The sequence below is a fragment of the Carettochelys insculpta genome, chromosome 1 (assembly GCF_033958435.1).
Source record: "Carettochelys insculpta isolate YL-2023 chromosome 1, ASM3395843v1, whole genome shotgun sequence".
Lineage (NCBI taxonomy): Eukaryota > Metazoa > Chordata > Testudines > Carettochelyidae > Carettochelys > Carettochelys insculpta.
The window spans coordinates 2,016,246-2,041,506 of NC_134137.1; the positions used below are offsets into that span (position 1 = coordinate 2,016,246).

The 25,261-nt window shown below is 49.1% G+C and overlaps 1 pseudogene; it reads left to right on the top strand.

Moving 5' to 3' along the window:
* Nucleotides 1–23,505: 23,505 nt before the first annotated feature.
* Nucleotides 23,506–24,504, top strand: LOC142001802 (olfactory receptor 52E4-like; annotated as a pseudogene).
* Nucleotides 24,505–25,261: the final 757 nt, after the last annotated feature.

The following is a 25,261-nucleotide window of genomic DNA, read 5'->3' on the forward strand; positions in this document are numbered from 1 at the left end:
AGCGCCCTTTGAGGCGGCCAAAGGAGCGCTCCACCACCTGGCACGTGTGGTTCAGGCAATGGTTGAAGTGCTCCTGGCTGGCAAAGAGATGGCCCATATGCGGGTGCATGAGCCAGAGCCGGAGTGGGTATGCCGCATCTGCGATGACGCAGAGGGGCATGGCAGTGTCCCCCGCAGGGATCTCCTGATGGGGGATGTAGGTCCCCACCTCCAACCGGCGGCACAGGCCCGAGTTCCGGAAAACCCGGGCGTCGTGGGTGCTGCCAGGCCAGCCCACATAAATGTCCTGGAAATGGCCCCAGCTGTCCACCAAGGCCTGGAGGACCACAGAATGGTAGCCCTTGCGGTTGATGTCGTGTCCGCCACTGTGTTGCGGGGCGCGGATGGGGATGTGAGTCCCATCCAGAGCCCTGAAGCAATTGGGGAAGCCCAGGGTGGCAAAGCCCGCGATGGTGGCATCTGGGTCCCCCATCCTCACGAGCCTGTGGAGGAGAAGGGCATTGATGGCGCGCACGATCTGCAAAGAAAGCACATGGGAGAGCACCAATGAGGGGTGAGCAGGGTGTGCGTGGCCCTGCCCTGCCCTGCCCTGCTCTGCCCGGGCCACCCTGCCCTTCCCTCCCCCCGTGGGTTCTCTTACCTCCATGAGGACAGCCCCAAGGGTGGACTTGCCGACACCAAACTGCTGCCCCACGGATCGGTAGCTGTCTGGAGTGGCCAGCTTCCAGACAGCGATGCCAATCCGCTTCTCCACTTTGAGGGCACGCCGCATGGCGGTGTCCTGGTGCCTGAGTGCGGGGGTGAGCCACTGGCACAGCTCCATAAATGTCTGCTGGCTCATCTTAAAGTTCCTGAGCCAGCGGTCGTCATCCCACTCCTCAAACACCAGACGCTCCCACCAGTCGGTGCTGGTGGGGTAGCTCTACAGGCGGCGTTTGAGGCGGGGGGCATGGGTCGGAGTGCTGCACGGTTGGGGGTTGAATCCTGCTCCCCTGAAGGCCGCTCCTCCTCCGGTGTGCCAAGGAGGTGCTCAGCTACCTCCCGCATCGCATGGATCAGGGCGAGCCCTGTTCCTGCAGGGAGGGCTGGGTGGACCTCTGGCTGCTGCTGCTGCTGCTGCTGCTGCTGCTGGGGGTCCATGACTGCGTCGCACGAGGTCTGTGTGCCTATGGCTCCTCAGACCGCGTGCTGTGCAGGCTGCGTGTGTCTGGGAGCGGCCCTTTAAGGGATCGGCTAGCTGGTGCCCCGGAAGCGCTAGTCCGCCCTGTGACCCTGTCTGCAGCTGTGCCTAGCATCCCTATTTCGATGTGTGCTACTTTGGCGTGTAGACGTTCCCTCGCAGCGCCTATTTCGAAGTGGTGCTGCGAACGTCGATGTTGAACGTGGACGTTGCCAGCCCTGGAGGACGTGTAGACGTTATTCATCGAAATAGCCTATTTCGATGTTGCTACATCGAAATAAGCTACTTTGATGTAGGCTTCACGTGTCGACGTTGCTTAGGAGAAATAGAAGTGGGTGGCAACCTGGGCTGGAGCGACAGTGAGAAGGTAGATTTCAGAATCCTGACAAAAGGAAGTAGGGTGAGCAGTAACGTATAAACCCTTGATTTCAAAAGAGCAGACTTCAACTTCTTGAGAGAACTAATGGGCAGGATCTCTTGTGAACCGAAGATGAAGAGGAAAAGAGTTCATGAGAACTAACAGTATTTTAAAGAAGTCTTACTGAAGGCACAGGAACAAACCATCCCACTGCATAGTAAGAAATGCAAACATGGTAGCCAACCAGCTAGGCTGAACTGGGAAATCCTTCGTCAGCTTCCCAACTCCAACTTGAGACCATTTTTCCATGTTCTGCCATCTGTGAACACTGTGAGCAGCCTTTCTCCAGCCTCTTTGCAACCTCCCTTCAGTAAGTTGAAGGCTGTTATCAAGTCCCCCCTAACTCTTCTATTCTGCAGACTAAACAGACCCAATTCCCTCAACCTTTCTTCACAGGTCATATGCTCCAGCCTCCTAATTATTTTGTATCAGAGAGGTAGCCGGGTTAGTCTGTAGCTTCAAGAACAAAAAAAAAGTCTTGTGGTACCTAATAGACTAAGAGATATTTTGGAACATAAGCTTTCATGGGCAAAGTGGGTCTTTGCTCACAAAAGCTGATGCTCCAAAACATCTGTTAGTCCATAAGGTGCCGCAAGACTTTTTGTTGTTCTCTAATAATTTTGGTCGCCCTCCACCGGACCCTCTCCAGTGTGTCCACATCCTTCCTATAATTGAGGGCCCACAACTGGACACACTACTCCAGAAGCGGCCTCACCAAATCTCAGTAAAGAGGAATAATCACTTCTCCGGACCTACTGGCAATGCTCCTCTTGATACAACCTAATATGCCATTAGCTTTCTTGGCTACAACGGCACACTGTTGACTCATGTCCTGCTTCTCGTCCACTACGAATCCCAGGTCCTTTTCTGCAGAACTACTACCAAGCCAGTCAGACCCCAGCCTGGAACAATGCTTGGGATTCTTCTGGCCCAAGTGCAGGACTCTGCACTTGTCCTTATTGAACCTCATCAGGTTTCTTGCAGCCCAGTCTTCCAATTTGTCGAAGTCAGTCTGGACCCTGTCCCTGCCCTCCAGCATATCTACCTCTCCCCCTAGCTTAGTGTCATCCTCAAACTTGCTGAGGGTGCCATCCAACCCCTCATCCAGGTCACTGATGAATATGTTGAACAGAACAGCACCCAGAACTGAAACTTGGGGCAGTCCACTAGAAACCGATTTAGATTTTGATTAAGTTTATTTTATTTAATTCTGCTCATGAAGAGGGACTCTCATTCTCGCTGTGATCTTGGCCAACTCACTTCTCCCTCTCCCTCCAGTTATCTACCTGTATAGAGGGGATATGTTTGTAGTCACTTTCCTTCTCAGGTGTTTTCAAAATCCTTCAGTGAAAGCTGCTGCACCATGTGATGATAGTTCCTGATGAGAACTGCTGATCTCTGACCCCTTAGTGGAAGCCCCACTGGCCTGCAGAAAGTGTCAGTGTTGCCCTCAGTCATCCTTCTCTAGGTCTCTCTCTCTGCAGCCTATCCAGTCATCCTGGGCATTTACGGAGTACCAGTATGTACACGCAACTTGGCGTTATTCCTTCTTTTCTTAGTTACCAACTATAACTTTAAAATATATTGAAATATGCAGAACAGCCAACTCCCCTGTGGCTCAGCACAGGCCCAAGAGGTCTCATCTCCCCTTGGGAAGGTCCATTAATTGCTGTTTACTCCTCAAGCTGGATCAATAGCACAGACATGCAGACACACTTGTCTCCAGCCTGGTTCCATCTAGCTGGTGTTTCTCCCCTAGAGGCCAAGTGATCCCCACAGGTTCTGCACAGAGCTGTACTATAAATGGTTCCCATCCCGAGTCGGCTTTTGGGGAGGGATGCTGCTGGAGATGCTGGGCTGAGAGAGGTGTGGGACACGGCTGCCTGAGGGCGAATCCCAAGGAAGACACTTCCAGCTCAGAATTCACAGGTACCTGTCTCTTGCTGAGGAGCTCATCTGCACTGTAAACGCAGTGCAGTGTGGCCATGTTAGGGCACAGTGTTAGTCTGTGATTCCCTCTGCTCTGCACACACATTAAACATCCCAGAGCCGTTGCCCCAGGGGATAAGTTAGCGCCAGTAACTGCTCTTAGTACCACCCTTTTCTGTGCACTCCCACTCATTCCTAAAGGTGTTCTCTACACCCACAAGAAGTCTTGTGGCACCTTATGGACTAACAGATCTGTTAGTCCATAAGGTGCCACAAGACTTCTTATTGTTCTTGAAGCTACAGACTAACACAGCTCCCTCTCTGATAGTCTATCCCCACTTTGGCTGCATTTCAGTGGCACAGGGAGTCCTTCAGTGTGAAGGCTGTTTGCAGATGTACAATACTAGGCTGTACAATGCTCCAGCAGAAGCCAATCACCGCAGAACAGAGCAGAAGAATGTCTCCTTGTGTCTTGCTTACAAAACTGCTGAAATGGACCAGAATGAAATCTGTTCTTCCCTCAACTTTGTTACACTCTTGACTCACATTTATCCTCTGGAGCACTATGACACTTTGATCTTTTTCCTCCCTAGGCAGTCCTTGCTCACTTTGTACGTGTGCAAAGGATTCTTTCTTCCCAACACTTATTTTTGAATTAATCCTATACCAGGTTTTCCATTGTTTGCTGACCTCGTCCAATCATTTCTTTAAACCATCTCTTTATTTTAATAGGTTAAGTTTCATAGTCTGGAGGGAGGGATAGTAGCCCCAGCAACCACATTCCAATAGGAGGCCATGAAATTGAGAAACAGGTTATAGCACCATCCCATTTGCTATCCCAGGCTGGTACTCAAAACAAATGTGTTATTGCTCTATGCTGTTACTGTCTGTTTTGCTTTAATCTTCCATATAAGCACACCTATATTTGCCCATGTGAAGGCACCAGCATTGGTCTTGTAGACGCATCATCCATCCAATTAGACACATAGATATTATTAAATGTCTGCTTTGTTTAAGTAACTTGTTAAGAAAAAACACTCGTACTCGAGATAAAACATTCGATAAGCAATGGGCCAGGATGACCTGAAACCTTTTTAGATTATTGGCTTATTGTGCTCATTACTTCCTGCTGCTAGGACCTGTCCAGGGTTGGGTAACACCCATGCCACAGTGTCTCACTGCCCACCAATATCCTAAATAATAAATTGTAACCTATTGTCTGGCAGTGCTCCTCTGAGTCCCGATGGGCAAAGTGACACTCCACCAGCGCTGTGTGTAATAAACCTTCCTGCTTCCTTCATACACGGTGTCCAGATTTTGTTCCAACACTTTGTGTTTTCCATTTACAGTGTGTGTAATATATTGGTTCCCTCTCTCCCTCCCCACACACCTTTGCTGCCTGACCTTTGAAACAGAACTGGATTTTTAACAAAAGTCTCCTTATTTGCTGGAAAGCTGTCAGTTCCAGACTTCATTTTCTTGTCCTCTCTCACATGATCCTCTTGTCATTTCTTCTCTGTACTCAGCAATCCCAGACATTTCAGCCAGCCCACACATGGCAGCCTTCCCCATCCACACAGTGAGTGTCGGAACTCTCCTCTCGACCATCTGCATCCTTTGTAGAGATGGGGTTACATAAGGTGAGCCCATCTATAGAGGAGAATATTCTCTTTTATCCACTGCTGTGAGTGAGTTGCTGTTTCTAGGTGCTATGGCAGTTATGGTGTTTTTCATGAGATCTGCTTCCTGATGGTGCCTTTTAAGATTTGCAGCACTATGAGGTGTGTAAATTATTGTCAAAGGCAGGAGTGTAAAATATACAATTGTCAGTAGCAGGGCCATATATGTTCATGCTCCATTTCTCTAAATAATGAAAATGTCACTTCTGAGTTTGTGAAGAGTGACCTATCAGCTGCACCATGAGAAAAGCTTCCTTAAGTGTATGCAGTGTTTCATATTAACATTATCTGTTCTCCCAGGCATTTGTACTGTGAGCATTGCCCTAAATCCTGGGCACACACAAGAAGATAGGGGACTTCATGGTACATGAGGGAAACATCATTCTGCATTAAATTTGGACACCTTGCTCCCTTCTCCATGTCAGTTTCTAACACAACCTACTTCTCCAATCCACCCCACTTCATCCTACTGGGTGTTCCTGGCCTGGAGGCGGCCCATGTGTGGATCTCCCTCCCCTTCTGCTCTATGTACACAATTACTCTCTTGGGGAATTTCACCATCCTGTTCATTGTGAAGATGTATTCGAGCCTCCAAGAGCCCATGTATTATTTCCTCTGCATGCTGGCCTTCACCGAATTCCAGGGAGATTGGTTTCAATGCCGGCCTCGCCCAGATCTATTTTATTCATTCTTTCTCAGTGATTGAATCCGGGATCTTTGTGGCCATGGCTTTTGATCTCTATGTGGCCATCTGCCATCCCCTGAGACATTCCGCCACCCTGAATAACCACACGGTGGCCAAGATCAGCCTGGCTGTTGTGTTGCATGGTGGCATCCTCTCATTGCCCTACCCCTTCCTGGCGAGTCATTGGCCATATTGCAGAACCAACATCATCCCATAAACACAATATGAACACATGTGTGATGGGGTTCATGGGTCCCCAAGTACTGCACCTTGTCTGCCCACCCCATGGCAGACATTCCTTCTCTATGGCCGCATAGTTCTGCTCCCGGGGCCGCAGCTTCTTGCTCAGGTACACGATGGGGTGTTTCTCCCCCTTGTCATTCACTTGCATTAGCACAGCCCCCAGCCCCATGTCCGAGGCATCGGTGAACACCAGGAAGGGCTTGTTGAAGTCTGGATTTGCCAGCACGGGGGCCCTGACCAGAGCCTCCTTCAGCACGCAGAGGGTCTCTTGGTACTGCTCTGTCCAGACCACCTTGTCAGGCTTTCCCTTTTTACACAGCTCTGTGAGGGGGGCTGCGATGGAGCTAAAGTGGGGCACAAACCTCTGATAGTACCCTACCATCCCAATGAATGCCTGGACCTGTTTCTTAGTCTGTTGTATTGGCCAGTCTCTGACAGCCTCCACTTTAGCTGGCTCTGGCTTTAAGCAGCCGCTGCCCACCTTGTGGCCCAGGTAGGTCACCTCAGCCTTCCCCACCTTGCACTTCCCTGCCTTGATAGTCAGACCAGCCTTCTGAAGTTGGTCCAGCACCTACTCGACCTCCGACACATGGTCCTCCCACGTCTGGCTGAAGATGCAAATGTCGTCCATGTAAGCCAGGGCAAAGCTCTCCATCCCTTTCAGTAGCTGGTCCACCAGACGCTGGAAGGTAGCGGGTGCCCCCTTGCGGCCAAAGGGCAGGACCAAGAACTCGTAGAGCCCCACAGGGGTGATGAAAGCCGACTTGAGCCGGGCATCTTGGTCTAATGGCACTTGCCAGTACCCCTTGGGGAGGTCTATGGTGGTGAGGTAACAGGCTCCCCCCAGCTTGTCTAAGAGGTCATCAGGCCTGGGCATGGGGTAGGCGTCCGATGCAGTGATGGTGTTAACCTTGCGATAGTCCACACAAAACCGAACAGACCCATCTTTTTTAGGGACTAACACTACGGGAGAGGCCCGGGGTCTGGAGGAGGGTTGAATCACCCCCAGAGCCAGCACGTCCTCAACCTCCCGCTCTATGTCCTGAGCCATCTTCCCTGTGGCTCTGAATGGCACACACTTGATAGGGGCGTGGGTGCCTGTCTCTATTCGGTGGACAGCCAGGTCAGTGCGTCTGGGTCTGTCAGAAAACAGCTGTTGGTGTGAATGCAGCACCTCCTTGACCTCCGTCTGCTGGGCAGGGGTCAGCTGGTCTGAGAGAGGAATAGACTCCAGCAAGGAGCCGGCTCCAGTCCTTGTGAGCAAATCCACCAAGGGATCATCCCCCTGCCCCTCCCAGTGTCTGCACACGGTCAGCACCAAGTTCTGTCTGTCCCAGTAAGGTTTCATCATGTTCACATGATAGACCCGGTGGCTGTGGGCCCAGTTCGACAGTTCCACCACATATTTCACCTCATTTATTTGTTTGATGACCTTGAAGGGGCCATCCCAGGCCGCTCGCAGCTTGTTCTGCTGCACGGGTATGAGAACCATCACTTGGTCCCTGGTGGCATAGGCTTGGGCCTGGGTGTTATGGTCATACCAGACCTTTTGGTTCCTTTGGGACCTGAAGAGGTTCTCCCTGGCCAGGCCCATGAGCTCGGTGAGTTTTTTCCAGAAGGTCAGTACATACTGTACCACTGACTCCCCTTCAGGAGAGGCCGTCCCCTCCCACTCTTCTCTGAGCAAGTCCAGGGGTCCCCGTACCTTCCTTCCATACTCTGTAAACTGATCTCTGTGCATTTGGGCCCCCTGAGGAGCTGGTCTGTGGGGCAGGCTTGGCTGAAGATGAGGACAGACTGTCGGCACCATCTGCCTTGCCCGCCAGCCCCTCTGGCTTCTGGGACTCCACGCAGTTGATGCCATGACCCCCCCAGCCTGCTCAACCTGTCTGGGAACTTGGGGCACTGGGCTGATCTATGCCTCTTCCACCCACAGCGATAACAGCCTGTGTCTTGCTGTGTCTCTTGGGACGGCTGTTCTGTCCAGGCCCTGATCCACTCTGTTGTATAGTCAGGAACCGGTCTCTTTGAGACTCCCGGGTTCTCTGGGACTCCCTCTCTTTCTGGGGTTCACTTTCAAACCTGGTCTGGTTGTTTGTGAAGTCATCTGCCAGCTTCCCTGCACTGTGTGGATCCCTGGGCGTCCAGTCCTCGAGCCACACCCTCAGGATAGGTGAGCACATCTCGTAGAATTGTTCCAGAACTGTCAGCTCGATCAGGTCCTTTATGGACTGGACTCCCATCCCGAACACCCACTTCTGGTAGTATTGCACCAGGCACGAGACCGCGTCTACATAAGTTTCCTCTGGCCTCTTTCGTGCCTCCTGGAACTTCTTCTTGTTCGTCTCCGGAGTCAGCCCAAACTAATGCAGCAGGGCCTGTTTGACCCATTTATAGTCCCCTGGCTGCAGCCCCTCCAGCTGGCTGAGCACCGCTGTGGCCTTCTGGTCCAGCAAGTGGGTGAGGTGTTGGAGTCATTCGGCTGGGGGGACCTCGTGCAACTCGCAGGCTCGCTCAAAACAGGTAAGGAACCTTTCCATGTCCCCTGGGCCCTGACACTGGGCCAGCACACGCATCTCCAAATGACTGGCCACCCCGAGCTGCCTGGCCCTCTCCCCACTTTCTGCAGCTGGGGCCTCTTCACGTCTCGCCTCCGCCATGGTCCACTCGTGCTCCCGTTCTCTCGCTTCCCGCTCTTCCTCTCTCTCCTCCTGCTGTGTGTCTTTCAGCTAGCGCTCATATTCATGCTCTCTTTCCCATTCCTGGCGCTCACATTTTCTCTCCCTTTCCAGGGGTTCCAGTTCCTTTAATCTCACCTCGAGCTCCAGCCGTCGCAGCTCTGCGGCGGGGGACTCTGCCCGCGATGGACTACCGCTAGCTGAGCGCGACCTGGTGGGCACCACGTCTGTCTGACGGCGTCGAGCCCCCGCTCCTGTCTCAGAATCCGAAACCTCCTCGGGGGTGACTGGCCACTTTCTGCCAGGACAGGCTCTGCCCCCTCCGGATCGGTCATTCTCTTCCAGCTGGGCCTTGGTCGCCTTCCCCGTGGTCAGGCCCCTCTCACTGCACAGCCCTGCTAGCTCTGCCTTCAGGAGTCAGGCATAACCCATCTCCCCACTGTCTCCTGGGGTATCCACTCACAGGCAGGAGCTGCAGCACCACAAGGCTCCCACGAATCGCTCTGTTCCACCTCCAGCACCTCTGGCTGTTGTGAGGCTCCTTCCTTCTCCTTCGCTCAGTGAGCCACTGCTGGGAGCTGATCCGCGGGTGCAGGGCATCCCACTCTGATGTCAGTGTGATGAGGTTCAGGGGTCCCCCTGCACTGCACCATATCCGCAGGCAGGAGTGACTCTCACTCAGCAGGTAGAACAGGAAGTTTATTAGGCGACAGAGCCCAGCTCATCACAGAGGTGTCAGTACAGCCGGCAGACAGTCCTTCCAACCATTCCTGGGGAGAGCAGCCCGAGGGGTGCCCCTCTGGGGTGTAGCCTCCCCCCTCTCCAGGCTGGCTGCCTTCCAGCTCCCTCTCCGGCAGCTTATAACCACCGCCTCCGATTCAAACCCTGCTCGGCTCCTCCCTGCTCTTTGTTCAGGTCAGAGGTGTTACCTGCCAGCTTAGGTTACAGCCCAGGGGTCACCATTAGCTGCTGGGAGCTGCTCTGCCTGTCACACACATCCAGCCTGACTTTCACATGCCCTCCCCCCATTCCATCCCAACGTGGATGTGGTGAGACTGGCCTGTGCCGACACCCGCATCAGCAGTTACTATGGCCTTTTTGAGATAATCGGTATGACTGGTCTGGATGTGTTCTTTATTGCTGTGTCCTATATTCAGATCCTCAGGGCCATCTTCCACCTCCCCACAAAGGAAGCTCAGCTCAAGACCTTTGGGACCTGCACTTCCCACATCTGTGTCATCCTAACGTTTTACATTCCAATTGTCTTTGCCTCCCTCGCAGCTCAGTTTGGTTTCACTGTACCCCAGCATCTGGAAATCCTCCTCACTAACATTTACTTGCTGGTGCCTCCCATTCAAAATCCCGTCTTCTGTGGGGTGAGGACCAAACAGATCTGGGACAGGCTACTCCGGATTTTTATTCAGAAAGGGACCTAACATTGTCCTGGTGCTGTGCTTCACAGACAGATCTGAGCTGGCTGGGAACAAAGGATTTGTCTCTTTGCATAGTCTGTGTGTGGCTCGTGAACTCACTGGGCTGCCAGCCTTTTAATTGTACATCTCATTGTAAGCAGTCACCAGAGGAGTTCCTCCGGCTCCACCTCTTGTCCAAATGCCCAGCCCCTGCTCCACATCTTTCTGTGCAGCCCCAGGCATTTCTCTGGTGTTTCTTCCATGTTTCCTTTCCTTTTGCTTACTCATCTCCTCCTCTGCCTCTACTTGGATCATCTCTATGACAATCCCTCCCATGTGTCACCTACAAATAGGGTGTAGCTGAGCCCTCTGTCTCACCAGTCCAAGTTCCCTCTTCCACTGAGATGTGACAAGTTGCAAAGACCTCCAAGCTTGCCTCAGATCCTCTTCCCCAGGCAAGGTCAACCCCATAGTTGAGTTCATGGCCAGCACACTGCATGGACCCACAATGGAAAGTCTCCCCAGCCTATGACCCCAGAGCTTCACTCACTATAGTCTCCTGGTCAAGACTGAACCTCTATGAATTTGTTACCCAGTGGACAGTGTCTGCAAGGGAAAGTGGACGTGCACCACCTCTTGTTCGTGAGCTGAGATTTGTCCCCTTTGCACTTCAAACAGCACATGCTGGGTTGGGTAACATATGCATATATAATAGATTTGTTAGCCACAGAGAGAGAGCTTTGAGTTGATTGTATGTAATAGCGAGCAGATCAAAGTGGAAGACCATAAGAAATGAAACAAAATCTCAGTTTGAATGGAATATGCCAGTTTGGATTTGAAAGATGCAGCATCTCACCCATATAGCTACCACAAGCAGGTGAGTGTTCACAATCAGGTTTCCTTCATTCTTCCCGGGGACCAAGTGTTCCCCTCCTGCTTCCAGATCATGTTTTCCCGCTCATATCTTTCAGTGTGTTGAAGGGAGAGTAAAGGCCCCTCCCTTTTTAAATTTTCTTCCAAGTTGCTGGAAGCCCCTTTGTTGCAACCTGTGCTAACAAGTTCCCATTGTGCAGGGCTGTCTAGGAGAGGCTTCTGTTGCACACAGTTTCTGGGGTAATTGTTGAGCTTCTGTGCACCATATCTGAGCACTTCGGTTTTTAATATATGTTTTCTCACAGCACCATTGCGAGGGAAGAAAGGATTACAGTGTCTTTTGTTACTACCTTGTGGGTTTTCCTGGGAAGGAGCAAGGCTAAGGGAGTAAACCCTGACAGAAAATCCAGAGGGGAGTCCTAAGGCGGTTCTGTGCCAACTTCTGGCATTGACCCAGCAACTCCTGCAGCTGAGCTGGTACCAGACGTAGGGGTTATCTTCTCCTTTGGACTATATCAGTAAAGCCAAGAGGGGAACACTGGTGTCTGGGCAGCCCAGCATCCCAATAATCGCCCAAGCTCGCACCTGGAGAGGTACTCCAGGATCGCTAACAGCATTGAACCAACACAGGAGGTAACAGATACCAGTTATAAGCTCTTGCTCGATCGGCGTAGAGAACGAGCACCAGGGGTTGCCTTCGATGGTGGGAGAGATCATCGCATCTCACTGGACAGTCACCGCCCGCCTCAAGCTGGGCAGCCCCCAGCCAGAAGGGTACTGTCCCGCCACAGTTCACCTGCCTCACTGGGTGCGTGAGGCTTAAGGTTCCCAAACCTGACAAGTGACTGAAATTTGAGCACCAGGCAAACCAATAAGAAAATGAACAAGAAAACAAAACCATCAACGTTTTAACCTTGCTTGCTGGAATGTGCGGATCATGCTGACTGGTTAGACTGAAGATCTTCAGGATCTCAGCAAAACCCGAAAGACCACTGTCATCAACGAGGAATTGAAGAGGCTCCGAGATGATATCGCTGCACTGCAAGAGACGCGACTCGCAGATTCGGGATCTCTAAAGGAAAAGGACTACACCTTTTTCTGGCAGGGTAAGCCCAAGAAGAACCCAGACAGCATGGTGTTGGCTTCGCTGTCAGAAACACCCTTCTACAAATGGTGGAGTTAGTCATTGGCAGATCAGAAAGACTCCTTCAGGTCATACTTCAAACTCGCGCCGGTCCCGTCCACCTGATCAGTACTTATGCTCCGACACCGTACGCCGCACTGGAAGTAAAAGACAAGTTCTGTGATGTGCTTAGTGCTCCCATAGCCCAAATACCTGCTCTTGAACAACTGTACATCTTGGGTGACTTCAATGTGAGAGTTGGAGCCGATCGTTAGTCGTGGCCTTCCTGCTTAGGCCACTTCGGTGTGGGAAAAATGAATGAAAATGGACAGCATCTTCTCGAACTTTGCACGTACCACAATCTGTGCATCACAAACACATTTTTCCAAACCAAGCCTCAGCACAGAGTGTCATGGAGACACCCATGCTCGAAACACTGGCATCAACTAGATGTGGTCATCGCTAGATGTGATAACCTCAAAAACGTCCTTCTGACACGCAGCTATCATAGTGCCAACTGCGATACAGATCACTCACTAGTTTGCTCCAAACTCAAGGTGAGACCCAAGAAGCTGTACTACTCTAAACCATCTGGAAGGCCCCACATTGTTGCTAGAAAGACAGCAAACTCAGAGAGAGCCTAAAAGTTCAGAGAGACCCTCGAGGAGAATCTGCGCAGCATCCCTGGGGGTGCCGATGTGACATCCAGATGGCAGCATCTGAGGAATACAATTTACAATATGGCCTTGTTGGTGTTTGGAAGAAGAGCCAGAAACACAAATGACTAGTTCGAAGCTAACTCCGATGAGATGATTCCAGCCATCGAAGAGAAGCGCGCTGCACTCCTGGAGTACAAACGCTCACCGAGCCAGAGTACCCTGCAAGCGCTCAGAGCAGCCAGAAAAACAGTACAGCAGATGGCCAGGCACTGTGCCAACAACTACTGGCTCGAGCTATGCAGCAGCATCCAGACCAGTGCTGACTCTGGTAATCTCAGGGGAATGTATGAGGACATCAAGAAGGCATTAGGACCCACCCAGAACAAGATGGCACCTCTGAAATCCAAATCTGGTGAAGTCATCACTGACAAAGCCAAACAGATGGAGCGCTGGGTTGAGCACTACTCCGAGCTGTACTCACGCAAGAACATTGTGGTTGACGCAGCCCTCAATGCTGTCGAGCTCCTACCAGTAATGGACGAACTGGACCAGGAACCAACTGTGGATGAACTGAAGACAGCCATCGACAGCATTGCAGTAGGAAAGGCCCTGGGCCAGGATGGTATACCACCAGAGGTAATCAAGTGTGCCACGGACGCCCTCCTGGAACGCCTACATGAGCAACTGTGCCTGTGCTGGAAGAAGGGAGAGGTTCCACAGGATATGCACCACGCTAACATCGTAACCTTGTATGAGAACAAAGGAGACAGAAGTGACTGCAACAATTACCGTGGAATCTCCCTCCTAAGCATCACTGGTAAACTGTTCGCTCACATCATCCTCCACAGACTCCAGATGATTGCTGAGATGGTGTATCCTGAATCCCAGTGCGGATTCCGCTCAGAGGGATCTACCGTCGACATGGTCTTCTCTCTGAGGCAGCTGCAGGAGAAATGCAGGGAGCAGAGGAAGACACTCTATATTGCCTTCATCGACCTGACCAAGGCCTTTGACTTGGTCAGCAGGGATGGACTGTTCAAACTGCTCCGCAAGATAGGCTGTCCTCCACGTTACTCAAGATGATCCAGTCGTTCCACAAAGACATGAGAGGAACCGTCCAATTTGATGGCGCATTATCGGATGCTTTCAGAATCAGGAGTGGCATCAAACAAGGATGCGTCCTTGCTCCAACATTGTTCGGAATCTTTTTCGCTCTCCTCCTGAAGCATGCCTTTGGATCTTCAACAGAGGGCATCTTTTTGCACACAAGATCTGATGGGAAACTGTTTAATCTTGCAAGGCTGAAGGCTAAATCCCAGGTGCAGGAAGTCCTTATCAGAGGTTTGCTGTTCGCAGATGACGCCGCTGTAGTGTCACACACAGAAGACCAGCTTCAGAAACTGCTGGATCAGTTCTCCAAAGCATGCAAGGACTTCAGGCTTTCCATCAGCCAAAAGAAGACAAAGGTACTTGGTCAGGACTTTGCTGACCCTCCATCAATCAGCATTGACAACTATACGTTAGAGGTCGTCCACGAGTTCATTTACCTCAGGTCCACCATCTCTGACACCCTTTCATTGGAGTCGGAGCAAAACGGGAGGATCGGAAAAACAGCCACAACTCTGTCCAGACTCAGCGAGTGAGTGTGGAATAACATCAAATTGTACAGCCACACCAAAATGCAAGTCTACAGAGCCTGCATACTCAAAACCCTCCCTTACGGCAGCGAGACTTGGACCCTGTACGCCCGCCAAGAAAATAGGCTGAACGTCTTCCACTTGCGCTGCCTCAGGTGCATCCTTGGAATATCATGGAAGGACTGAGTGCCCAACACCTCCGGCCTCGAGCACGCTGGAATCCTAACCGTGCACACCCTCCTCAGGCAGCGTCGGCTCCGCTGGCTTGGCCATGTCCACAGGATGAATGACGGAAGGATTCCAAAAGACATCCTGTATGGTGAGTTAGCCTCTGGCAAAAGACCTCCCGGATGCCCTCAATTGAGCTACAAAGAAGTTTGCAAGAGGGACCTCAGGGAGGTAGACATCGAGCTGGGCAGTTGGGAGGATCTGGCAGATGATCGCAGCAGATGGAGGCAGGAACTACACAAGGGCCTTCAGAAGGGTGAGATGAGGATCATACAGCTAGCAGAGGAGAAGTGAGCCCACAGAAAGCACAGTAAGGACCTGCCAGACACCCATTACATATGCAACAGATGCAGCAAGGACCGTCACTGTCGTGTGGGGCTTCACAGTCACAGTTGACGCTGCAAATGATGATCCCAAATGGAACTATGAAGGGCGCAATCCGTAGTCTATGTAGACTGAAGGATGCTACTTCTACTGTTGGGCTTCTGTGAATTTCGTCAAGGAGCCGTCAACATTCTTTCCATGTAACTTATAGTATATTGGTGTTCTCTACAGATTAAGACATTTAGAATGGCCACTTGCAGGGCCAGAACGGTGCCACCGTAAGTATGAGTTACCATATGTGAATTTTCAAAAAAGAAGATACCCCTGAAAGGGAGTGTTATCTGTATCACTATCTACCAGCTCCCATTGTATTATTGTGTTATACCTACTATTACACTTAAATGCAAAGTGAGTTGGTAGATACTGAAACAGATGCACTACTTCTCAGGTGTGTCCTCTTTTCTGAAAGTTCAAATAGGTAACCTTATGTAAGATCTGTAGTTCAGACACAGCAAGGAATAATTCTGCTATTTTGAGAACTTTCTGGCATTTCCATCAACCCAGTTTTGCCTGGCCATTGAAGGGATCTGAATCTGTGCTCCCCCTCCACGTACCTAGAGACCTGCCTGAGCTCTGCTACAATGTTCTGTATTTTTAATACCTGAACAGAGTGAATGGTGTTATATGCATGAGACAGGTGCTTATGTGTAGCATGACATTTCCATATTTTTGGACATAACAAATGTAATTTTGTACCTAGATGATCTGTGCCATAGAGCGAGGCTGAGGGGTTTGGAGTGCGGGAGGAGGCTCAGGGTTTGTGGGTTGTGGACTCTGGCTGGTGGTGTAGATGCTGGGATGGGGCTGGAGATGAGGTGTTTGGGATACAGGATGAGACACCGGGTTGAGACCAAGGGTTTGGAGTTCTGGTTCTGGTTTTGTTATCGTACCCTGTAACAGGATGAGGCTTGCTGGGATTTGAGTCCCTGACAACCTTGTCATCCCGGGTGCTGGGAGGGTGGAACTGAGCATCTTGCTTGTAATTCCTCGGAGTGGAAGCCATCGCGTGCGAGGAAGCTCCAAGGTTAGGCTGGGCCCTTCTGTCCCGTCCTCCTAGCCAAGCTGGTGTGGTTAGAGGTAACCGGTTTAAACTTTCGTGGAACTGAGTGTCTTGCTTGTAATTCCTTGGAGTGGCAGCCATCGCGTGCGAGGAAGCTCCAAGGTTAGGCTGGGCCCTTCTGTCCCGTCTTCCCAGCCAAGCTGGTGTGGGTAGAGGTAACCTATACTTTGAACTTTCTGGATTAGACCATAATTCCCATCTGCCTTCCTGTCTAACTGTTCTCTGTCTGAGTGTCAGCAAGGGATGGGTGGGTCTCAAAGTATGCAGTCCTGGCCCAACGAGGAGGATTTTGTGCTGTAATTAACCAATCTTGCTGCTTTTAGGTAAACACTCAGAACAGATTAAACAGGATGTATCTGCCATGAAAGATGCAGTTAAAATCTTACATGCTGTAACTAAGAATGGAAAGACCTCATGGTTAAAATGGCTAGCTCAACAATTAGAATTAGAATTTTCTCTTACTCCATTCCTGCATTCTATTGTAACCACTATTTTGATTGTTCTTATCATAGTAGTTGTGCTTTGCATAACACTGTGCATCGTTAGGAGACTAATTGACGTGGCTATCTCCTCCACGCAAATCCGATACACGGAGCTGACAAGTGATCCTAGCCAGTTCCGTGATTCCCCACATACTGATTGGATCACTGGGTACTTTTAGACTTCCTCCAAGGATGGCAAGAGGTGCTGGCATCACCAACACCTTGCGTTCTGGGATGTAGTGTGGTGCATCAGGGGGTGGAATGTAGCCAGACAAAGTCTCCCCCTTACAAGCCAGCTTGCTTGCTGCCCCCCCCACCACCACTGAGGAGCACACAGGGCACGGAAACGGCTGCTGACAGCACAGTCTTTGATGCCCTTATCGAGGCCCAGATGTGCTAGCTTATCGTGACCCTGAGAAGCAGAAAGTACAGATAAAAGGCTAACAGGCCAAACTGTCAACAAGAGAGAGGGGGGGGGACCCTCAGGAAATCACCCCAGCTGGCATTGATGGATATGATGCACACACACAACCACCCCAGAAGGAGAAGTCCCCTGCCCACACAAAAAGAATGTCCTGTACTCCTAAATTGCTTATCTCCTGTATTACAAGTGCAAATTAAGCAAGAAATGCCCTTGTAACAAACTGGCGTCACAAAGACAGACCAGTACGATCTGGCACCATAGATAAGAAAGAGAATACGTAACCCAAAAGGGGTATAAAAGATGGGTCCAGCAGAACTCTAACTCTGAGTGCATTCCACCAACTACCTGCTGGTCGGGTCAGGTGATTGCCTCCCGAGGTCCACAACTGGGGACGCCCAACCTCGTATTCGTCTTTCCGTGGAATTGAGTGACCGATCTGGCTTGGCTACGCTGGTATCAAGAGACGCAGAGAGGATAAGATACACCCATGCTAGGTCTCCGTTTTTTTTGTGCACAGCTAAAGAATTAGAGCTCTGTAACTAGATGTCGTTGTGTCAAGATATCATTGTGTTAGATGGTAACAGATATCTTTGTATTGGATTGTAACGTAACTTGTTAACACCTGTACTTTGCTAGCATATAAGAAGTAAACAATAGCTTTTGTAACCACACGCTTATAACTGTAGCTTAATAAACTTGTAACTAGTTAAGCTCTGAGCCTGACCCTGTTAACCCTTTTGTCACTACAACACAGCCAGCACAACAAAAAGAACTTTAACCGTTTGGTTACTACAGCCTGGCCGTAGGAGTGCTAGCAGCTCCCTGTTCTAACAGTAAAAAGCTGGGTTGTTTAGGACCCAGGGGAGTACCTCACTGCACATTACCCGGCCACCAGCTAACAGGTATACAGATTCTTACTCTAAAGATCACTTCTCATGTAAGATAAAATAATGAAACCAGAGCTGTTCTTCTTCTCTTAATTGGGTCAACAGACCATTTTTCTTTCTTCTTAGGGCGTGTCAGGCAGATTCCAAACCTGGATGAAGATGAAGGAATCTCATATCTTAAACAGACTTTCTCCATTGGTGAGGAATCTTTCCTTAGCATTTCCACTCATGGAAAAATACATGAGAAAACCCACAGACTCTCCAGGAGTTCATCTACCCAAAGCCAATACCCTCTAACTCAGGTGAGAAGGTAGGATAACCTATTTAACCAAAGGCACACAGATTCCTCCATCCCCCATGGAAACCAAGTCAAGGCTTATCGAAAACAGCACACTGTTCCAGTCTTCTAGAATCTAAAATTTAAAGGTTTATTAATAAAAAAAGAAACAATAGGATGAGAGAGAAAAATTGTTAAAATGTTCATATTACGTACATCAGTCAAATCTCACGTTCCAGGCTACAGCTTATAGTAAAAGTTATCTTGAAATCCTCTGAAAATACATCCTCTGAGGAACAGGTCACAAGTCCATACAGGGTTAGCTAGATGTTCTTGCCAACTGCTCCTATGAAAGCAGTGGTCTGAGGACTGAAAGACAAAATGGAGGCAACCAGGGTCATCTTTACAGAGTTTCATGTACTCAGTGGCCACCTGATCAATTGCCTATGGAGAATTTTACCTTTGGCAGATTCCCAAATGACACGTCTCAGTAAAATTTGTGAGATATGGGTTGAAATTTGAGTTTTTGTTTATCCCATCTTCCTGGCTGGGAGGAGACCAAACCTTTCCTTGTGATCTTTATCCCTAAAACATTTCCAATCCAATATCTATAACTCCTCATACAAGAATGGCACAGAGATAGAAGTAGCATAAACAGATTCATTAGACTTTCAAATGGCTTTCATTACACTCCTCGCTTGGCCAAGTTGATACAAGATGTGGTGCTAACTGAATGCAGTGGTTGCAGAAATGGTTTTAGGTTTCTTGTAAAAATCCAGTAACATCACACCCCACACATAAACTCAATACTGGAAGGGATGCCAGTGACTTCACTGCATGCATCTCAGGGTCTTCCCATGCTTGGCTCCGGGTTGCTGCAGATTCTAATCCATTGTTAGAAGTATCAGTGCTTACTTGGAATGGCTTATGAAAACCATGCTTGTCTATCACAAGCTTCATCATTGTAGAAATAATGTAAGTTTACCCTGCTGGGGTGACAGAGGTGACAGGCAGGTGTGGAATTCACTGCTGCCATAGCCCATCCCCTTCAACATTTGAAGTGCTTCCCCAGCCAGCAGGAAGGCCCAGGGAATTAAGAAAGGCCACAGTCCCACTAAGTAGGTTAAGCCCTCCATATTAGGGTTTAACTGCTCCACCATGGCCCTGAGCCAGGAAATCCCTCCATTCTCTCCCAGTTTTTTCCCTCCACCTGATATGAGCATGTCCCTTACCTGACAATGCAGGAGGCTCCTGCTATATCATCTCATGGCCATTGCGTCTGATTCTGTCTCTCTGACTGAGGACCCTTCCCCACCTTGACAAGTCAGCATGGTGTCTCTTGCCTGTCAGTGACTGCCTTGTCCCACTGGAACACCTACGTGCAGCCACTTGAGAAGATGGTAGAGCCAATGGCCATGGTGCTGGCTTCCAAGATATATGGGAATCTGGTCATCTTTCTAGCATCTGAGGTTACTGCACAGTAGGCAGCACAGAAGAATCTGGCTGGGTTGTATGTGGGTGTTCCCCTCAAGCCACTGGGGAACCTAGCTGAATTAATGGTTCTGGTCTCTGTCTCATCCTGCTGCCATAATGCTGTCGTATTACCTTCCCTCCTGACCCAGGGGAAACTGCTGTCAGTCATCAGCTCTCTCCCACAGGGCTGCACAGACCCTGCCCTCTCCCATGTCCTTTTCTTCTGACAGCAGGTTCAGCTTCCAGTACTTCCAGCGGCTGGTGATGCAGAAGTGCTTTTGGCACCCTTTATGGTCCCCTACTAGGGCAACCTCTCACTGGGTGCTTTCTTGGGCAAAACCCAGTGATATCCCTGATGGGCAATGGGGCACTCGATATCCATAAACCTGGGAATCCCGGATGCCCCATCATCTCAGGCATCAGCACTCTCACTACAGGACTGTCTGGGTTATGCTTACTCTCTACTCGGAACCTATGCTGCCAGCGCTCCCAGGTTTCTTGCAGATACCACTGACTTCCTTAGTTAACTATAATTCATTGATGACCTTCCTGAAAACACCATCCTGTACACCATGGATGCAGAGTCCCTTTACACCAACATCCCACATGAAGATGGACTTCAGACTGTTAGGAACATTATCCCTGATGAAACCGAGGCACAAATGGTGGAGGAGTTTTGTGACTTTGTCCTAACCCACAACTATTGCAGAGTTGAGGACAATTTATACGTTCAAATCAGTGGCACTGCTATGGGCACCCGAATGGCCCCGCAGTATGTCAACATTTTTCTGACTGACCTGGAACAACGCTTCCTCAGTTCTCTTCCCCTAGTACCCCTCCTCTATTTGCGTTACATTGTGTTACCCCTCTGAAACCACCCCCCCACAACTCATGCATCTGATGAAGCGGGTCTTTGCCCACAAAAGCTTATGCTCTAGAATATCTGTTATTTTATAAGGTGCCACAAGACTTTTTGTTGTTCTCGAGGCTGCAGACTAACACAGCTACCTCTCTGATACTTCACTACTACATAAATAACAATGCAGAGCTTTGCCATTTGAGTGGTGGTTGGCAGTAAAAGCTGGTCTTTTGTTAACCCACAGGCCACACAGCTTTGAGCAAGCTCCTGGCTGCATGGGGGAGGAGGGGCAGGGCTGAACTTCTGAGTCACATTCCAAAGTCCCAGAAAGGAGACATGATAAAAGCTTTCAAGTACCTAAAAGATTATCGGAAGGAGGTAGAAGAAAATATTTTCTCCTTAACCTCCCTTGATAGGACAAGAAAAAATAGACTTAAGCTGCAACAAGGCAAGTCTAGGTTGGACATTAGAAAAAATCTTTTTAACTATCATGGTGGTTAATCTTACAAACAAATTACTTTAGGTTGTGGAATTTCCCTCACTGGAGGATTTTAAGAACTGTTTAGACAAACACCTCTGGAGATCCCTTCCAGTTCTATGATCCTAGGGTATAAACTTTAGATTTTTATTAAATTTAATTCATAATTAATTCTACTCATGAACAGGGACTGTCATTCTCACTGTGATCTTGGCCAACTCACTTCTCCTTTTCCCTCTGTTTATCAACCTGTACAAAGGAGACAAGTTTGTAATGACTTTGGTTTGCAGGTGTTTTCAAAATCCTTCAGTGAAAGGTGCTGCACCATGTGATGATAGTTACTGATGAGAACTGCTGATCTCTGATCTCTTAGTAAAAACCCCTCTGGACTGCAGAAAATGACAGTCTCTACCCTTAGTCATCCTTCTCTACATCTCCTCCCTACCCATGCATCTTGGACATTTACAGAGTACCAGAAGCTACATAGACCTGGGCATTACGCCTTGTTTTCTTAGCAATCAACTATAATTTTAAAACAATCAAATATGCAGAACAGCCAGTTCCCCTGTGGCTCAGCACAAGCCCAAGAGTTCTCATTTCCCTTTGGGAAGTCCCATTAATTGCTGTTTACTCCTAAGGCTGGATCAACATCACAGAAGTGCAGACAAACTTGTCACCAGCCTGGTTCCATCAAGATGCTGCTTCTCCCTTAGAGGCTGACTGATCTCCACTGGTTCTGCACAGAGCTGTACTATAAACGGTTCACATCCTGAGTCGGCTTTCGGGGAGGGATGCTGCTGGAGACCCTGGGCTGAGAGAGGTGTGGGACACGGCTGCCTGAGGGGGAATCCCAGGAAAGACACTTCCAGCTCACAATTAAAAGGTACCCATCTCTTGCTGAGGAGCTCATCCGATCTATAAACCCAGTGCAGTGTGGCCATGTCAAAGAGCAACATAAGTGTGTGGTTCCCTCTGCTCTGCACAAACATTAAACATCCCAGAACTTGTGCCATAGTGGATAAATTAGCTCCAGTAACACTGGTCTTAGTACTGCCCTTTTCTGTGCACCCCCACTCATTCCTAAAGGTGTCCTCTATCCCCGCAGTGGCTGCATTTCAGCGGCACAGGGAATCCTTCAGTGTGAAGGCTGTTGGCAGATGTACAGTATGAGGCTGTACAACGCTCTAGTAGAAGCCAATCACTGCAGAACAGAGCAGAAGAATGTCTCCTTGTGTCTTGCTTACAAAACTGCTGAAATGGACCAGAATGAAAATTGTTTTCCCCCAACTTTGTTGCACTCTCAACTCCCATTTATCTTGTGCAGCACTATGACACTTCGATCTTTTTCCTCCCTAGGCAGTCCTTGTCCACTTTGTACGTGTGCCAATGATTCTTCCCTCCTAATACTTATTTTTAATAAATTCCATGCCAGGTTTTCCATTTTTTCCTGATCATGTTCAAACATTTCTTTGAAACACCCTCCATATTTTAATAGTTTATATTTAAAACTACCCTCCTTTTGCTTCTCTTTGTTTGTTTTTGTCTCTGCTGAAGAGAGATTGAGAACTGTCTCTAATACATGGTCATGCACTGCTGTTTGTGAGCCTTAGGTCTGTCAAGAATGGAATTTTCCCTGAAGTCATTAACATCCCTTGTCAGTTTTTATAACTTCGGATACTTACTGTTTGCTGTTTATTTTCCCTTTACCTCGTGTGTAATATATTGGTTTCCTCTCCCTCTCCTGCTACACATTTGCTACCTGACCTTTGCCACAAATTGTTTTTTAACAAAAGTGTCTTTCTTCACTGGAATGCTGCCACTTCCAGGCTTTATTTGCTTCTCCGCTGTCATGTGATCCCCTTGTCGTTTCTTCTGTGTGCTAAACAATCCCAGACTTTTCACCCAGTCGAGGTATGGCAGCCTTCCCTATTCTCAAACCATGTCTCAGAAGTTCCCTTTCTATCGTCTATATCCTTTGCAGAGACTGGGTGACCAAAACTAATCCCATCTCCAGGGAAGATTATACTCCACCCCACTCCCTGCCCATCCAAACATGGTCTTTCTTTTAGCCAATGCTGTGAATGAGTTGGTGCTTCTGAGGTGCTATAGTAGTTACAGTGTTTTCCCTCATGTGTGTTTCCTGATGGTGCCTTTTAAGATTTGCAGCACCATGAGGTGTGGAAATTGTATAAAAAGTTAGGCCTGTAAATACGCATTTGTAAGTAGTAGTGTTTTATGTTCATACTCCATTTCTCTAAAAAATGAAAATGTTATTTCTGAGTTTGTGAAAGGTAACCTATCACCTTCAGCACGATAAAACCTTCCTTCAGCGTATGCAGTGTTTCATAATACCATTATCTGTTCTTCTAGGCATTTCTACTGTGATCATTACCATAAATCTTGGGCACTCACAGGAAGAAAGGGGAGCTCACGGTTCATGAGGGAGACATGATTCTGCATCATATTTGGACACCTTCTTCCTTTCTCCATGTCAGATTCTAACACAACCTACTTTTCCAGTCCATCCCACTTCATCCTGCTGGGCATTCCTGGCCTGGAGGCAGCCCACATCTGGATCTCCATCCCCTTCTGCGCCATGTACACAATTACTCTCTTGGGGAATTTTACTATCTTGTTCATAGTGAAGATGGAATCGAGCCTCCATGAGCCCATGTACTATTTCCTCTGCATGTTGGCCATCACAGACCTGGTCCTGTCCACATCTACCATTCCCAAAATGCTCGGCATCTTCTGGTTCAATTCCAGGGAGATTGGTTTCAATGCCTGCCTCGCCCAGCTGTACTTCATTCATTCTTTTTCAGTGATTGAATCTGGGATCTTTGTGGCCATGGCTTTTGATCGCTATGTGGCCATCTGCCATCCCCTGAGACATTCTGCTATCCTGAATAACCACATGGTGGCAAAGATCAGCCTGGCTGTAATGTTGCGCGGTGGAATCCTTGCATTGCCGTACCCCTTCCTGGCGAGGCATCGGTCATATTGCAGAACCAACATCATCCCCTACACACAGTGTGAACACATGGATGTGGTGAGGCTGGCCTGCGGTGACATCCGCACCAGTAGTTACTTTGGCCTCTTTGAGGTAATCTGTAGGACTGGTCTGGATGTGTTATTTATCACTGTGTCCTATATACAGATACTCAGGGCCATCTTCCGTCTCCCCACAAATGAAGCTCGGCTCAAGACCTTTGGGACCTGCACTTCACATATCTGTGTCATCCTAACATTTTACATTCCAACTGTCTTTGCCTCCCTCACGGCCCGTTTTGGTGACAATATTCCTCTACATTTCTACATCCTCATTTCTAACATTTACCTCCTGGTGCCCCCCATGCTAAACCCCATCATCTACGGGGTGAGGACAAAACAGATCCGGGACAGGCTGTTCCGTCTGGTTACTCAGAAAGGGACTTAGAAGTTTATGCCAATGCTGTTCTTCACAAACAGAGATGAGCTGGCTGGGGATAAAAAGGTTTGTCTGTGTTCATATTCTGCGTGCAGCTCATCAACTCATAGGGCTGCCAGCCTTTTAATTGTACTTCTCCTTGTGAGTGGTCCCCGGAGGACTTCCCTCCTGCTCTGCCTCTTGTCCAAAGGCCCAACCCCTCCTCCACATCTTCCTTTGCAGCCCCAGGCATTTCTCTTCTGTTTCTTCCATATTTCCTTCCCTCTTGCTTACTTATCTCAGACTCTGGCACTCTTCGTGTCATCTCAACATGTGATCCCTCCATTGATCACCTGCAGGTGGGATTTAGCTAAGCCTCTCACCAGTCCAACTTACCTCTTGTAAAGACCTCCAAGGTTGGTTCAGATTCTCATCCTCAGGTAGGGATCACCCCATAGCTGTGTTCATGGACAGCCACTGCATGGACCCGCAATGGATTGTCTCCCCAGCCTATGACCCCACAGCTGCACTCACTATACTCTCCCAGTCAAAACCAAAGCTGTATGAATTTGTCACTCAGTGGACAGTGTCTGCAAAGGAAAGTGGACGTGTACCACCTCTTGTGCGTGAGCAGAGATTTGTCCCCTTTGCACTTCAAACAGCACAGGATGTGTTAGGTAACATATACAAATATAATAGTTTGGTTAGCTACAGAAAGAGAATTTTAATTGATTATATGTAACAGCAAACAGATCAAAGTAGATGACCATAAAAATTAAAAATAAAA